Below are 19,072 nucleotides of genomic sequence, written 5' to 3' on the forward strand. Positions count from 1 at the left end.
CACTACACAATCTGACATTCTGGTTATTGGTGACTCCATAGTGAGACACACTGGTGTCCCTCTCACCAGGCTAAATAAGGAAAAAATCATGGTTAGTTGCTTATCAGGGGCTAGGAACCACCACATTATGCACACACTCAGGTCATTGGACCACAATTACCAATATGACTCAGTCATAGTCCATGTGGGAGTAAATGACCTGAGATGTACCTCCCAAGACTATGTGAAGAGAGACATCATGGAGCTCTCACAATATGTGTCCCAGGCTGGTATAAGCCTAGCATTGATCAACATTTTACCTCCGCCGAATATGATGCCACAATATGAACAAAAGATGACTGACTTTAATAATTGGTTTAGTTTCTGGTGTCATTCTAAGTGGATGGAATATTTGTCAGTATGGAAGGAGATGGTCAACAAACCACTCTGCTTTGCCAGGGATGGTCTGCATGTCCCCCCACTAGGCTTTCAAATATTAGCTAAAACATTATCTTCCCCCATAGTGCCTTTTTAGGCAATGCCAAACTGAAAGTACTTCTGACATAGCAAATCAAAACCAAGAAAATCTAAATGTATTACTGCTCAATGCTAGGAGTCTAAACAAAAAAAAACTCCACTCCCTAGAAGCTGCTGTCACCCTGGAGAATGCTGATGTCTGTGTGGTCACTGAGACATGGTTTAAAGCCACAGAGAGCATGCCGACAGTGCAAGGTTATAATGATTTCCACACATCTAGGCCAGTTACCACATAGACAGGGACTTAAGGTGGCAGTGTCTCAATTTACGTCAAAAATAAATATACCACAAGGCTGGTCAAACAGGGCAATGCACTTGAGCTATTCCATGTTCAAATTGCCATAGGCAAAATCTAACACCACTTCCTTGCAAGGTATAGGTCCTCTTATATGACCCAAGAAACCCATACCATGTATTTAAACTTATTGGAAATACTCACCATCCAAGCCAATACCATATTCATGGGTGACTTTAATTAGTCCACTTTTAACTGGGAATCCTATATGACACCAAACGTACAGGCACAGAGATTCCTGGATTTTTGTGACTTTGAAACTCAAGGTGCTCAGTAGTGCAGGTCTTCACTAAAGAGCAGAGAGGAGGATTATAAATCAGGACAGTTTTGCCTAATGTGCAAAGTATCTTCTGCATCTTTGAGTGTCAGGCAAGTTGTCTATGAATTCTAGTCTTTATTCTCATATATAGTGTTGTAACATAGAGAATAAAGCTATTTGTCCAGAGGTCTGGAGATAAAAACATCAGGGACACCAAAGAATGCAAGGAACAAACATTAGGCAGAATCAGTGAAGAGGAAGAACTCTATTTTAACCTTTACATAATAATATTAGCAGCCAACATGCACTGATTGGCCATTATTAGATTCTAAGTTTCACAGTGGGCTAGCTTTCACTGTTAGCCTGACAGTGTTGTTGCTCTTCCAACTTGTACTCTTTCCTAGGCATTCAAAAGGGACAATCCCAGCATTTCTTCAGTTTGGTTCCATGCTGCATGTCTCTCTGAACATACTCCAGCTTTGATTGGGGCTTTTGTAGGGTACCTACAACAAGTTTAACCAGATTCAGTCAGAGTCTACTTCACTCTGTCAATCTGATTACAACAGTGATTAGTCTGAGTCCCTTCATTAGCTTAGTCTGTGTATTTTATCTGCTTTTTATCTGCATTTCATCTGTTTTATTTTTCAGTGAAGATAATGTTTTAATGATTTTATGCCCTGACCTTTACTAGTTCTGTAGCAAGCATATGAATGATACTGTTCTGAACATTGATACACAAAGGCCCAGATTCATAAAGGTTACGTGAGGAGTACACCTCATGGAAACCTTTTTTAATTGAAAGACAGCAGTGTTGCATGGAGATGTGCAGCACTGCATCTAGCTTTCACCATGACCATACTGTATGTTAGTGAGGCAGTTTGGGGGAGAGACCTAATGATAATTAACTATATGCTCTCTCTCCCCCGAACTGTCTTAAGGATGGCATCTATGTGCTGATCAGTTCATAGAACTGCTCTGTGATGTAAATTAGCATAGCCACTCCTTTTCCTTCACAGTAGTGAACATGGTAAATGTATATCCTGGGGAATTTAGTAGAAAGGTAGGGTTAAGAGATGTGTACGTGAGTATATGCAAGGAGCTTTATGTGTAAGTGAATATGGGACTGTGTCTCTGTCTACATTGGAGGTACGTTTAGGGAAATTAGGAAGGAGTCAGATAAGGATGTGTATGTTTTTGTGTGTGTGTGTGTGTGTGTGTGTGTGTGTGTGTGTGTGTGTGTGTGTGTGTGTGTGTGTGTGTGTGTGTGCGCGCGAGTGTTTTTTGCGTGTGTGTGAATGTCTGTATGTGTGTATATGAAAGGATGAGTGTATGTGTGTGCAACTGGATTTGTAGTAGGCTGTGTGTGTGTATGTGTGTGTGTGTGTGTGTGTGTGTCTGTGTGTGTGTGTGTGTGTGTGTGTGTGTGTGTGTGTGTGTGTGTGTGTGTGTGTGTGTGTGTGTGTGTGTGTGTGTGTGAGTTGTGGTGGCTGTCATACCTTCACATATCCCTACACTAATGAGCAGAGTCTACGACACTGGCTTAGGAAAAACACCAGCCACCGGGATTATTCTTACTTCTTGTGCCTAATGGCACTTTAGCAGTACAAGAATCAAGGGGTGGGGGAAAACTAGCCACAATGGATAACTCTTATAGCCCATGCCCTAATGGCACTTTAGTAGTACAAGAATCAGGGAGTGGGGAAAAAATCACCTACAAGGGATAACTCTTAAATCCCATGCCCTAATGGCACTTTAGAAGTATGGGGATTCAGACAGTGGGGGAAACATTTGACACCATGGGATATTTTCAAAATTATAATTAAAATATAGAAGGGAAAAGGGATTTGAACCATGCACCCTTTTCATAAGAAACCTCTACATTAGCCCACTTCACTAACTGATACATTAGAATAGCAGATGTTTTTTACAGATTTATTTAGGAGCACAGGCATTAGGTAATGCCTACAATACATCATCACACATGATGGAAGGAACTGAAAATGTTAGGCATGCATCTCAATCAAATTAGCTTTTGCTCTAGGCTGAAGTTACTGAAGGATATGGAATGTGTATCTCAAATGTGTGGCATTAAAGGCTGACTGTAATCATCCCTGAAGTACTTGACCAAGGGAAAAAGAGATAACATGGATGATATGGCCACAGGGACAGGAATGGAATAAGTGAGGGGTGTGTGTGTGTGTGTGTGTGTGTGTGTGTGTGTGTGTGTGTGTGTGTGTGTGTGTGTGTGTGTGTGTGTGTGTGTGTGTGTTTATAGGTTCATAGGTTCATAGGTTGGTACTAGGCTATCGGTCCTAGGGCTTATACAAGCTTACCCATAACAATTCCCTGGCTATTTCTTCCCATAGTTTTTACTTCCCTGTTTATGTTTTACTATCTGTTTCTGTGTGCAAGAGTGAATGAGGGATGCTTCTGCTTCATTGATATGGCCTAAAGTCTAACTTTTGTAGTTTCTGTTCAATAAAGCGTATCTTGATATGAAACGGAGTGATTTAAAAACAATGCTGAATCAAAGGCAGCTTTATGGCACCATATACTTCCAACTGACAACCGCTATGGAATAAATTGCACTATAAATATAAAATGCTTTTTAAAACCATGAAGGTTAAAAAAGTGTTAGTAACTGTGAGAACTTTATTATTTTTAATAAAGGTACTTTTAAGTTTATATAGGTTCATAGGTTGATAGGTAGGTACAGTGGTGGCTGGTGACTTCAAATTAAAGGAGGGCTGCAGGAAACAGCTGAATGGGTAGGGCCATTGATAAGGGGTTTTGCCAACCAGAAATGGGTGGAGCTATGCTCAAAACCACAACAACTGGAACTTTAATTAAATACGCTGCCCTGGGTGCCAAACAGTCATTACGAGAGTCCAATCAAGACAAAATGAAGTGTAGAAGAAAAAAATATTTCAATGCATTGGCTACATGACAACTTATTATCCAGATGGAAACAGGTTGTGAGGCATGAAAAAATAAATTACTTTTTAAATACATTACTGGAATGCCAGTCAAAATCAAGTATAAAAAAACAAACAGCATTCAACTCAAACCACTTCTCCTTGCACTGCAGTTCTAATTATAATTTATATTCAGCTTTATTAAAGTACCAGGTAACATGCTGAAAGTAGCAATCTCTGTGATACCCCCACTTGTAAAAATGTTTCTTATCCAAAAAAGACCTGCTGCCTGACAACAACTATCTACTTGTTTCATGGGAAAGACATGATCAAAGTAAAAAATGAACAGCAAACAAGAAACAAGCTCAAGATAAATTGCTTAAAGGATTCCTGCACAAGTTATGGACCACACATGATAGATTGGCATTCTGTTTAGTTTATGGGTAAGCCTGCAAAGAAGACTGCAAGTCTCCAACAAAAGATAACTGCAAGTCTCCAATAAATGTAATGAGCTTTTGAAAATACTGTAATCCTGTCCTTTTATTACAAATACTGTCATATACATTTCAATACCCAAGGCTTATACATTATCTAGTTATGTAAATATTCTCTGCATGGCAACAATGAAAAGGCTTTCAATGCTGGTAATTCTTTAACAGTATGCTTATTAAAGCTTACTTGCATCTTACAATCTCCGACAAGCTTACCTGATGCTCATTAAATCATTTGCTACTTAAACAGTGCAACAGGGCACTGTGACAGCATGCATTTCCTGAATAATAAGAAGCATAAATCAACAGTATAAAAATCTGACAGAAAACCAGAACATTCTGCAAAATCAAGGAAAGATGAAAAGCCATGGTCATACTTGTGGTCTACCTTGGATGGGGGAATACTCTGCACACTTACACTACATAACTGCTCCTTGCCTTCCTTGGACACATCCAGAGCCACTACAATGGGGAGTGGGGTGCAACAAGTATGTCACAATTTGAAATGTCTCTGGCTGACAGTGATGGCTCTGACACTCATACCTCTCAACTTCAGAGCAAGAAATCTGGACAAAACCATACATAGAACTAGAAGTGGGACACAGGCCCAAAAATAAGGACAATTTTTTAATATTGCTCTTATTAACTTAGATAATAGAACAGTAGTAGGTCTTGCATTAGTACGAATTTTCTGAAGGGTATGAAATCTGAAACTCAAATGTCTGCCATTATTTTCTAACTTCAGTCTTTAATGACTTGCCACTAATTTGCCAGAAAACCGCAATTTTATGAAAAACAGACCAAAAATGTGATGCAAAAATATAAAGTTGCCACACAATACAGCTGGGAACCTGTCAAAAAAGGGACACCTTTTTAATATTAATACTGTTAACTTGAGCAGCTAACAAAATAAGAGCATCTACATGCATTTCTGAAATAAAAGTAATCTATAACTCTGATCATTACAGTTATATATAATTGTAAACCCTCCACGTTTTCTTCCAAAATTGCCATTTTGAGGAGGGATTATTAGGGAAGAGCAACGTTTTGAGCCAAAATTGGGGACAATTGAGAGGTTTGGGTATTCCTAATTCTACAAAGCAATTTGCACGTACCTCTCAACCTCTTAATGCAAGAAATCTGGACAAGGCCAAATATATTGGGGGAACGTGCAAACACTACTAAAAATTGCTCTTGTATAAACTTAAGACAGTTGATAGAATAACAGGTCTTGCATTAGCATGCATTTTTCTGAAGGTTATGACGTCTGAAACTCAATGTCTGTCATTTAGTGACTTCATTCCTAAATGATTTGCTAGAAAACCACAAATTTTATGAGGAACAAACCAAAAATAAGAAGCAAATATCCATTCTGCAAAAATATGGACAACTGAGAGGTATAGTTCAGCCAGGGCTGTCTGAGTTTGCTACCCTCCTCCCCCTCACAAAATCATGGTTGAATGGAGCCTCCCACCTGCAGCCATTCCAACATCGCATTCCTTTGTTATTTTGCCCCATTTACCATACACACTGTAATGTGCATACTGCTTTACTTCTGCAATTATTTAGATTTCATTTGAAAGTTTTATTTTGCATTTTACAACACAAACCCTAATAGATATTTGTTAAACAAAGCAATGCAGTCTCACAATGAAAATAGACTTAGCATTAAAACTTCTCTACCCTTGAAACTCACATGCATTGAAACAGCATTGAAACCCACATTCAAAGAAAATACATTTTGCCAGTGGCAGATAAAGATTAACTCTTGGCTGTTTTCAAAATCATAGGCCCCTTGAACATGAAACATATACATGCTCTTTGATAAACCTTCCTGACTGAATTACATTATATTCCTTGTACAATACAGTACAGTTGTTAGAGGGCATTTTAAATTTATTGTTTTGAACATTTTTTCCAGTAAACAATGAAACAAAATGCATGCACCAATGACAAAACTGCCCAATTCAGAACATTTCCATCATAAAAACGTCTACTCAACCTTCTATAGTCCACCAGTATCAGTAAATATGCACAATCTCTGAAGTAGTAAAATCCACATTAAAGAAATCTGTAACTAATAAAGAGGTTGCTACTAGCAAACAACTTTATATGGCATTGTTTCACCTACAAATAAAGTGCCAGTTGCCCTTGAAGAATAAATTGCCTATGTTGCATGCATTAAAAAAAATGATAAGCTAGTAATACCGCAATAGGGAATGGATAGCAAACTGATAACAGGTTCATAGTTACTAGGTATCTTTGCCAAAAAGGACTGCAGCATCCACCCCCTTTACAACACAGTACAGTATCAGCAATGCAACTACCTACTGTGAGAGTAGAACCCACAGCCTTCTGCATCAAATGCAAGTACACTACCTGTTGTGCTATTAACAGCATAAGCAGCACTAAACTTTTGTTTCCCTGCAGCTCTCAGCTCCTTGTAAAATCTACTCAACACTCAGCTGTATCTCTGAACTTTGCAGCACAAGAAATCTGGAAAAAGCCAAAATTTATTGGGGGGGTGGGACAAAAGGCCAAAAACCAGGGACACATTTTAAACATTGCTTGTATAATGTTGGAAAGTTGCTAGAATAAAATGCTGTGTTACCACCATACATTTCACTGCCATGTCTTGAACCCAGGGGACCTTGTGCAAAACAGTCAGAGAAACATACCACTATCCCAAATCAGCTTAAGCAGAGGATGACAAACTTAAATGCCTACTATTTAGTGAATTCAGTTCTCACCATAGCTATCAACCTCTTAGCAAAAAACACATGAAAAAAGCCAATAATGTGGGAATACAGCTGCCAAACATATTCAGTGAATTCAGTTCTCACCATAGCTCTCAACCTTAGCACAAAATACCTGGACAAGGCCAATAATGGAGGAATACAGTCCCATAAATATGGGCAAATTTCAAATATCCATGTTATAAACTTCGACAATTGCTAGAATAAAAGGTTTTGTTTTACCATGTAATTTCTGAAGAATATGAAGTCTGAAATTCAAATGCCTGTTATTTTTAAACATTTGTTAACCAGGAAACTAGTCTGACGTGGAACAAAACAAAGCCAATTTTCAGCAGATCAGGGAGAAACACATCTTTGTAAGGGATGGGAGGACATGCAGACTCCACACAGAAGGCCAAGAATCAAACCAGAGAACCTATAGCTGTTAGGTAACAATGCTACCAGTGCACCACTGCACTACAGAGCTTTGCAAGGAAATATGAAGATACAGAAACCACAGATTTTATGAGGAACAAAACAAATATGAGGCAAAAATCTGCAATTTTTTTACAAAAAGTGGTGGGTAGGGAATTCAGGTCCTTGCCACCTGCTTCCAAGGTACAGGACTCAAGCCTGAGTATTTCTACCCACCACTGTGTGTTAACAAGGGCATTACACACACACAGAAACAACCCTCTCTCACTCATCCACACACACACACACACACCTACTCTACCTGTAGAATATTGTGTGTATTATACCTGGTCAGCTACTGTAGATAGCATGTGCATATACAGTAAGTTACTGAGCTCATGCAGGATCAGTTACTGCAAAAAGACACTCAATGAATGGGCTGGACTGCAACAAAATAAAAAATCTCAAATATTAGTGTAAAAAAAAACGTTTAATCATATGCTTTCATCACCCAATGATTTCTTCAGAAATCCTCAGACTGACTTCTTCAGAAATCAATGCAAGATCAGTGCCATTTTATATAATCAGTCAGAGTGAATGCAGGCATGAATGGAGATGCACATGCAAGTGTGTCTGAAGTAACAAGTGAGTCAGTTGTTTATGAAGTTCAGAGTATATGTTCCAGTTACAGCTTCTGATGTGTTTATGTACAGTAAATGACTTGAATAATTACCCAGCCTCAGTGTCTCATTTGATACATGAGACATGCAACATGGTGTCAGATGTGGGATCTGAAGTTGAAGCTTCTTACAAACCCTGAGGTACACAGTAAGAACTGGAGAAATATTTTGGAGCTAACTCACAAACAAGTCAGCAGTTATTCAAAGGTACTTAAACTCATTTAAATTATTTTTCAGTTGCCTATTAAGTGGTGAAGCATTCAAAATTTTGAAATAATTACTGACATAAATGAAATGTCCAAAATAGAAACATACTGATAAAAGTATTTCAAATAATTACAGAAGTGTTTGAAATCATTTCTGAAGTGTTTAAAATGTACAGAAAGGCTAAAATGGCCACATTTTTTGCAATGTTCTACTTTCCCGGATTAACTAAAACTTTTCAAATTATCCAAAGTTTCTGTTGCAGTGTTAAAGTAAAGCCTTTTCAGAGAGATTGTTGTGCAGCTGGGCATAATTAGAAGCAACTGGTCTATGCTTTTTTTAAACAATTTTCTTGTTATGGCATAGGGATTTCGTAGACCTGGACTACTAGTGTTTGATAATAATATTGCTGAGAAATGGTGAGTATTTGAGCAAGAATATGGTATTTTCATACGGGCTGCATTTTCTGATAAAGATGCATGTACAAAGGCATTCATATTTCTTAATTTCACTGGCTTAGAAGCCATTGAGAGGAACAGTTTGTTTGTGTATGTACCTGCCTTGTATGCAGGGGAGGGAGATAACCACCATATTGTGATACAGGCTGAAATGCATGAAGACCCTGAGTGCTTAAAACATAAATTTAGAGAAATGTGTAACCCTCAAACGAATATTACAATGGAAAGGCACATGTTTTACACAAGAAATCAAAAGCCTGGTGAAACTATAGCAGCATATATTACTGACTTAAGAAATAAAGCAAAAATGTGCAGATCTGGTGATTTACGAGATGAGATGATAAAAGACAGGCTTGTGTATGGTGTTAATAATGATGCAGTGAGAAAGATTTTGCTTCAAGATAGTGATTTAACATTGAGTAAAACCACTGAGATTTGTCAAATACATGAGCTTACAGAAAAGCATATAAATATGCTTACAAATGAGTAAAGCGTGCATGCAGTATCTGCCAGTGCAAATGTTGACAATGTACAACATAAAGCTAAGATGAAAGAGAAATATAAACCAAAGGGTGTGCCAGACAACATCATTATTAACTGCTGTAATTGTGGAGGCAGTCATGAACGTAAACGAGAGAAGTATTTAGGTTTTGGTCAGCAATGTCACAAATGTAAAAAGTGGAATTATTTCAAAAGGCTTTGCAAGTCTAAAATGGCACATATTTTTATTAAAAGAGAGCATCCAAAGAAGCAAGGAGATCAGATAGAGAGCTGTGAGCAAGCTTTCTATGTCAGTGGTGTCTCTGTGATCAATGAAACAGTTAACACATTAGATTATCAGATGGCAGCAAAGAGTGAAATATGTTGTACTGTACAAATTAATGGGAGATCTGTGGAGCTTAAAATAGACACTGGGTCCTAGTCCAATGTTATATCAACATAAATGTTTGCCAAAGTAAAAGCTGGTGAGAAACTTGATTCAGCAAAGTGTGTGAAACTAGTTGCTTATGGTGGTGAAGAGATTCAAGCTGATGGTGCAGTAGTTCTCACATGCCATTCTGCTGGGAAGAGTTATGACTTGCAGTTTTATGTAGTCAAAAGACACATGCAGTCATTGCTAGCCCTCAAAGATAGTTTGATAATGGGACTGATTTCATTTAATAAAGAGGTCCACCATATAAGTCTGAACAACAATGATAGTTTTACACAGAATATTTTTAGTGAATATGCTGATATTTTCAAAGATGAGCTTTGCAAACTTCTAGTCACATATTCTATGAATTTAAACCATGAACTAAGCCCAGTTGTCAGACCAGCAAGGAACGTTCCGGTAGCAATGCAGAACAAAGTAAAAGTAGAACTTGACAAAACAATGAATTTAGGTGTCCTTACTCCAGTAAAAGAAATGACTGAATGGGTATCCTCCATGGTTATAGCTCATAAGAAAAACTCAGATAATATTCAAATATATATTGATCTGAAAGATTTAAACAAAGCCCTTAAATGTCCTCATCATCCAATGTGCACAGTAGAAGCTGCTTTCATGCCAAATGCCACTACTTTTTTCATTCTTTCATGGAAAAAGTTCTTTTTGGCAAATTTCACTGCATCACAAATCTTCATTGTTAACCACTTTCAGGTCACCATTTGGTAGATACAAATTCTTGAGAATGCCATTTGGGATAAATTCTGACAGTGAAGTATTTCATTGTATGATGGAACAAATTTTCTGGTTATCCATGTGCTATCATAGTAGACAATATTATTGTAGAGGCAGTGGTGAAGATGAACATGATAAAAACCTCAGGAAAGCTCTAGACTGTGCATGTGAAGTAAATCTTAAACAGAATCCTTGGAAATGCAAACTCAAACTGAAAGAAGTTACTTATATGTGTCTTTCTTTACCAGTTCTGGCTTACAACCAGATTCATCTAAGCAAGCAGCAATTCTTGAGATGTCAGTTCCAGAAAATGTCACATCTTTACAGTGTTTTCTTGGTATGGTCAACTATTTAGGAAAGTTCATCCCAGATCTGAGTGAGCTTACAGCACCATTACATGAGTTGACACACAAAAATGTAAACTGGCCCTAGCTGGAACAACACCAAAAAGCATTTAACATTCTGAAGCAGAAAATTGCCAGCCCACCCACATATATTATGATGTTCACAAACCTGTAACTCTTTCATGTGATGCTTCAAAGTATGGGCTTGGTGCAGCATGTCTTCAAGAAGGCAGCTTATTGATCCAGAACTTTAACCCAAACTGAAATGCAGTGTGCACAAACAGAAAAAGAGCTTTTGGAAGTAGTGTTTGCATGTTTGAAGTTCAATGATTATATTTATGGGAAACCTATCCAAATAGAGTAATCACCAACCTCTAGTGACAATTCTGAAAAAACCAATACATGCAGCCCCAGCATGCTTGCAACTCATGATGTTAAAATTGCAAATGTACAATTTCAGTATTGTCTATATGAAAAGCACATTTATATACCTTACTAATGCTTTGTCAAGAGCACACAGACAAACAACAGAATACCATAACAATGAGAAAGCAGACTTTGAAGCTATGGGACTCATGGAAGTCAGAAAATTTTCCTTGATGAACTCAGAAATTATACAGTTTCAAATCCAATTCTCCAGAAGCTGAAACATTTTATCGGTTAAGGGTGGCCAGCATGACAAACCACTTTAACACTTGACATACAGAAGTATTTTCCACACAGTGATGAGATTCTGATGGAAGATGGAATCATCATGAAAGTTCCTAAAGTGATAATTCCTACAACATTACAACAGGAATATATCAAGATTTTACATCGTGGTCGCCCAGGTACTGATTCTACCAAAATAAGGGCAAGACACATAGTATTTGGCCATCTATGTAAAAAGATATAGAGAATGAAACACTAGCATGTATAATGTGCAACAGCACTAAATTGCACCAATAAAAACAACCACTTCATCTAAACCAGATTCCTGAACTACCATGGTCAATGGTTGCTACTGATATTCTCAAATGGAATGGTCAACATTACTTAGTGTTAGTAGACTTATTCCGATTGGTTTGAAATTGTCCTTCTTCCTAACTTAACATCCAGCACTGTCATTACAAAATTGAAGAAACATTTTTCTGTCCGTGGTACTCTGCACAAAGTCATATCTGACAATGGTGCACAGTTTACAAGTCAGCAGATAAAGAAATTTGCTGAGTCTTTGAACTGTGTCCGTGTTACTAGTAGTCCTGAGTATCCACAGTCCAATAGATTAGCTGAGCGTGCAATTCAAAGTGCAAAGTACTTGTTGGAGAAATCCAAGAGAGATTGTGCAGGTTTTTCTTAACCTACTTAATCTCAGAAACATTCCTCAAGATAATTTGCTTGGTTCACCTGCCCAGAGATTGATGTCCAGACAGACTAGAACAAGTCTTCTGATCAGTAAACAATTACTGATACCAAATGCAAAGAACAGCAGATTGATCAAGACTCAAGTTTTGAGAAAAAGTCAGTCACAAAAGTTGTACTATGATAAATCCTGCAAACCTCACAGACCATTAATTCAAGGAAAGAATGTAAGAATGCAAACATCTAAAGAATATGGCCAAGTGGAAATCGCCAAGAATATTCGTGAAGAACTGAGATCTTACATTGTACAATTTGAAGGAATGGGTTTCAGAAGGAATCAAAGACACATACTACCAGTCTCTGAACCAGCGATGCAGCAGATCGCCTGTGCCAATGACTCTGTTTCCTAAAGTGACTCTACACTTGTTTGAATTTCAGAGGGCAGTGTACTTTCTTCAAGTAATCCTGATGTAATCCCTGAAGTTCAAATTATAAAAGAATCCCCAGAGACTGTCCCTGTTGCTAAACCCAGTCAATGTTTTTATGTGAGCAGATCGGGTACAATTTCCAGACCTACTTCCAAATACACATCAAACTGGACTTGAATTCATTTGTTGTTAAATGCTGATGTGATATCTAGCTTCTAAAACAAATGTCTTGTTCTCCTAGTGTGTGTAGAACAAATCAAAGGAGGATGTAGACCATTGTGTGTATTGTACCTAGTCAGCCACTGTAGCTAGATAGTATGTGCATATAAGTTACTGAGCACATGCAAGATCAGGCCATTTTGTATTATCAGTCAGAGTGAATGCAGGCATAAATGGAGATGCACATGCAAGTGTCTTTGAAGTAACAAGTCACTCAATTAGCTTATGAAGTTTGAAGTATATGTTCCAGTTACAGCGTTTATGTACAATAAATGACTTGAATGAATACCAAGTCTCAGTGTCTCATTTGATACATGAGACATGCAACACTACCTATCCCTTAATGAATCACCCTACTACGTCCTCCCAGGCAGACACACACACTCTGATAAACACCACTTATACCTCTACATGTATTCACACATGCAGTGACACACATGCAGACTTGCACCCATACTTCAACATTAACTGTCTGTTACACTTCTTTCCATTTATCTCTAACATGATCAGGTGAACATGAGCTTTTCACCATGTTCAAAAGGGAAGCCAATGTCAGTTATGCAGCTGTCTAATTCCCTGAATTGCTTGACTGCATAACTGCCTTACCACAGGCATTTTTCTGGGGAAAACCACCTTGCTAATTAGCATAAGCCACTCCCATGAAATGCATCATTAGCATGTGTGGTTGACTGCAGTTACAACACACCATGGTGTTGTACCTCTAAGGCATTCTCTAAACCAGAAATGGTTACCATGAGGTGAACACCAAGTATACACCTAGCAGTACCCTTTCTGAATCCAGTCCAATGAGTTGCTATCAAACTTGCACGGAATGGTTGAAAGCCTTTCAGTGACCATTCATAAAATATGCCTTCTTCTTCTTCTTCTGTATGTACAAGATGTGTTTTTGGCAAATGTGAACATTACATGTGTAAACATTACAAAGACTGGAGTACCTTGAACAAAACTGGCTGCACAACTGTAAAGTATATTTCATTTATTTAAATAAACAACAGGACAGTCATTATATAACATGGCTCACTATTCTCAGAAATGTCTGATTTAATTCATATCTTAGTTTCATTTTTACTAAATGCCACCAAACTTTAATCACCTGTGTTACTGCCCAGCACACTCATTACTACTATTGCCTGAAGGCACCTACAGTGAAATGGGAGTGAGCCCACACCAGCTCTTTAGAACAGAGAGCTAGAGACCTGATTATAACACCAATGCCCTGGATTTGCTTACTAAGACACAGGATATGTGTAAACAGAAATAAGCAGCCACTGGTAGTTTATTGACTGATTGATTTACTAATTGATACATTTCCATTTGTTTAACAGGAAGTTCAACTGGGCCATGCAAAAATCCCTTTCAGTGGAGGCCTGGGGAGAAAAACACCTAAACAATTTACAACCAAATAGTAACAGAAATCCCATAAAACATTATAAAGTACACAGAATAAATCATTCCAAAATAATTTTCGACATACAGCAATGTAAATGTCTGTTTCTACAGACTTACAGTACTTTGATATATATAGGGCTATATATAGTAAAACCAAATCAACTATACACAAGTGAAAAAAGATCCATTAGCATTTATATGATATATAGACTGAGGAGGATATTCACAATATACACAAAAGGAGTTTTAGGTCATGCTTAAAGAGAAACTTTTAGTAACAGATTTTCATGGAAATGTGGGTGGAAGATGTTGTTGTAGAAAAGACAAGCCAGGTGTGGTAGAACAGTAGCATAGCCACATTTTGAGAAAGTGAGCACGCAGGCACATTTTAAAAGTAGAAGAGTTGTTAATTTGCCTGAAAGAAAAAGGAGGCAGGTTACAGAGTTTAGCCACATTGTGGGAGTAAAGTGCATCACCATGCATGTTATGAGACTTGTGTTGATACGTAAGGAATTTGTCTTGGGACTATAGCTCTTTGGTGGTGGAAGACTACTTGAGCAGTGGTGCTATGGCTGGACATTTTGATTTCTGGCAGAAAATAAAGTGGCCAAATTTTAGTTGGGTATGTCTGATATTACTGAGAAATCCAATCCAATTCCATTTTTGTCTGTGGTGCACTGGTGTGACCTAATGAGTGCTGCTGATTTCACTATTTTGTAACAGTATTACTTCAGTGTATGTACTGAGTAGCCATTGATAATGTCTAATAACCTGACATTTGAAACTATGTCTTGGATCATATTCACTGAGGATAGTACAAAAAAAAATTAGAAGGCTCAGGAGATGAGGTTTTGGGCAAGAAGAGCACAACCTTAGTCTTTTTAGCACTGAGTATTAGGTTAGATTGTTGCAGCCACTGCTGAATAGAAGACTCACTGAAGCTTATTTAAGGAATGAGCTGAGCAGAAGTGTGTGGAAACATTAGTGCAATGAATGATGGTAGAGGGGCCTGGTGAAGTGAGTAAATTATTAATAAATATATTGAATAATGATGGCCCAAGTATATATCCCTGAGGAACACCTGTGTTTACAGGGAAAAAGGTTGAGCATGCCGTTTGTAATGTTTGCTATGTGATGTATTGACTTCTGTCACTAAAGTATCATTTGAAGCACAGAAAAACATTGAATGTAAATAAATAAAATAAAATACCCCAAAATATCATTGTTTAGCCCATCTCTGTGTTATTCATTTGAAAAATATGAGGGTTAAAATCTACCATGTGAATGTAAGGCTAGGCTTTTTAAAATCATCACAGATCAATTGCCTAGTAAGTACCTACGGACCTATGAACCTGCAGATGGAGATCTTTGAGGGTTTGGAGCAGTGGTGAGTAGGTGAGTGTGTCCAATGCAGTCTCATTACCCCAACAGGTAGCACATCCAAATCTGGTGCAATAAGATCAGAAGGTCATGGGTTCTGTTCTCATACCACATATCTGGATTCATTTTTCCAATACTAACTCTGCAGTGCAGCTTAAGAAGGATGCTGCACTCCTGAGTGCACTGTCCTTCTAACTGGATGCTAACAAATGTCCCATCTGCCTAATCTGCCTTATCTGGTGATAGCTCAGGTGGATGTAAAAGATTCCACAACACTTATTAAAAAGTGAAGGTGTTCTTTATTAACCCATCAATCAATCAATACAAACAACCAAATGTTCATAGTTTTAACATCACAATAAGAATAAATATGCATAAATATGCATTGTGACACCCCCCCTCCTCTGGGCCAGTGATCAAGGAGCCTAGGTCCTCACCACTGGCAATGGTGAGGGACATTTACTTGGAACAAAAATAGATACACACAGTGTTTCCAGATGCAGCTCTCTGCACAAAGCACAATTTCCCCTAAGAGCACACAGAGAACACACTCTGCCCTGGGGCTGGGATTTTCTGTCTCTCTCCAGGCACCCAAATAAGACTCTCCACCTACACAGCTGTAGAGTTGAGTCATCAGCCAAGTATTCCAAGACAAGTCCTCCACCACCTTCTGTGAAATGAGTGCTCTGTGACCCTGCACCAAGTAGCTGACACCCACACTCTTTGAGATTTGATTTTCACACATACACTCATACACACCCACATACACACACACACACACACACACACACACACACACACACACACACACACACACACACTTGGAAAAGGCTGGCACAGATTCACCTCTTCCCAGGCTATAAGATAGATACAGTGCTACCACCAGAACACTCCAAAGTCAGCTACTCTAAGGCTGTTACAAGGGCACCCAGTTATACTGAGTAAAATTAATACTAATACAAATGGTAGTGCTTGACCGATGCAGCAAAGTTTCAGGGGCAGCCACAGTGTCACCAAAATAAATATAAATATTCTAAAATGGTCTCTAAAAGACCAGACACAATGAAAAGTTTAAATATATTTAATAATAAATAATAAAAGAACATGAAAATACTAAATATACATTTACAATAAATACCAGAGTTTCAATCACAGAAAATATTAAAAATAGCACAGATGGATAGATTCACACAGCCCCAGAAAAACAGTGCTTAACTAATCTCACAATATTTTCCTGACTGAACTAAATAATTACTATTCCCTGGTTACTTAGTGAAGCAAGGCAAGATAAAGTGGTGAGTGATCCTTCTTTGTCGGGTTTCAAAAAACAGACTTCCATGAGGCTTCTTTCTCATTTAGTGTTAAAACATCATTTCAGTGCTGGATTACAAAATGACATCACATACAATCTGGTAATCTAACTTTGGTTCACACACTATCCCCCTCCTCTTTACTAGAAACTGAACCAGAATTTAGCACATATGTGTTACCATACACACAGATAGAGCTTTGCTAAGATGTGCTATAGCATCTGGAAGCTATAAAACCATTTCAAAACGTCCACCCTTCCAGAGTAGCAATACGTTCACCCCTATGGACCATACAGTAGGATTCCTAGTCCTGTTTTTACAGACATGTTGTCTCTGGCTGCAACCAGAACTGCAAGGTACAATCTTTATGGCCTAAACCAGGTAGTTTAATTTCAGACTATTTTTCAAAGTTAGCTGGAATGAGGTTAACCTCTTCTCTTCCATTATCCTCTGTTACAATATATTCATTTCAATAGTTAAATTACAGTCTAATATACAGGTGTATTTCTTTTCTGTCCAGCAGGACCCACTGTTGGTACATGTTTAACACAAGCAGCTTTACAGATACATTTTCAGTACAAGCACCTGTACAAATCAGTTTTGTATAGAAATGACATATAATGTTTTATAAACCTCCAGCTAGCTATACTGGCATATGTTACACATCCACTGCCATACTTCTTTTGGTATAGCTGGAAATACTTCACATCATCACATGCATAACTAGAAGGCTGGCATAATGATTAAGGTCTTTCCTGTGGAGACACAAGGAGAAGGGTTTGATTCACACATGAGATAATTGGCTTGACTTAAAATGGCTCACAAAGGCAGTGAGTCCAGTACTAATCTGTAAACTTATGCACAAACTCACAGCATATAGAACATTCCCATACATACAAAGTTGTTTACGTTTAATATTTTTAAAATGTTTATCTTATCTAGAATCTCATTATTATTCCAATTTTTTATTAAATAAAATGTATTTTATTCCAGCTTGTCTAATTTGATACATACATTCCATTAATTTTATAGCTCTTTCTTGATTCTTACCACACTTTTTATACCATCCTTAATAGATATCATCTATATTTATATTTCAAATTCATTTCAATTCTTCCCATTTAAAAAAAGAAAACATGTATCTTCCCTTCTTTGCTAATTTTCCTATTAGCTAACACTCTATTAGCTCTCCCAATAATCTCAGCATTTCATCATTTATATTATAATTGTTCATAAAACTCCATTCCTTACTTCTCTCTAAATCATATGCCTTTCCCACATCCATACCTACTAATCTAACTTCCTTTCCTCCATTTTTCATACAAAAATATTTCTTTAATCAATATTAACTTTTCTTTCACTTTTTTCCTTTATCCCTACACTCTAGCACCACTTTGTACTATTTTTTTCTAGTCTATTTTGAATTATTTTCCTTACAATTGTATAATCTACATTCATTAACATTATAGATCTCCAATTATTTAACAATTCCTTTTTTTCCTTCCATCAAGATTAATTTCATTACACCTATACACATTTGTTTTCCCAAAACCTGATTTTTCCATTCATCTGTAACCTTAAGATGTATTCTTTTTTGACTTTTATTCATCATTTTATAAAATTCATAATTTAACAAATCTATACCAGGAGATGTGATTACCTTTACTTTACATAATATTTCTTATACTTCTTATATACTAATTTCTCTTTGTAATACATAATTTCTTCTTTTATAAAATAGTCACAACCCCAAATTGTCTCTCTAATTTCTCATTATTATTGATATATCTTTCCTCAGTGAATATAACCTCTTCTTCAATTTTCTTACATTCCACAACCAATGCTTTCTCATTTGTATTTTTCTATTAACATATATTTTGGCATTGTTTTCCAAGAAAATGATTAACCTTTTTTACCTTAAACAAGAAAATTCTGCCTTCTTAATAATCTTTCTTTTTGTCTGATATTGCTTTCTCTATCTCTATGTACTCTTCCTTATTATTTACCATCAAA

Source organism: Protopterus annectens, chromosome 1.part1 (genome assembly GCF_019279795.1).
Source record: "Protopterus annectens isolate FY-2018-M chromosome 1.part1, PAN1.0, whole genome shotgun sequence".
NCBI classification, from domain to species: Eukaryota; Metazoa; Chordata; order Ceratodontiformes; family Protopteridae; genus Protopterus; species Protopterus annectens.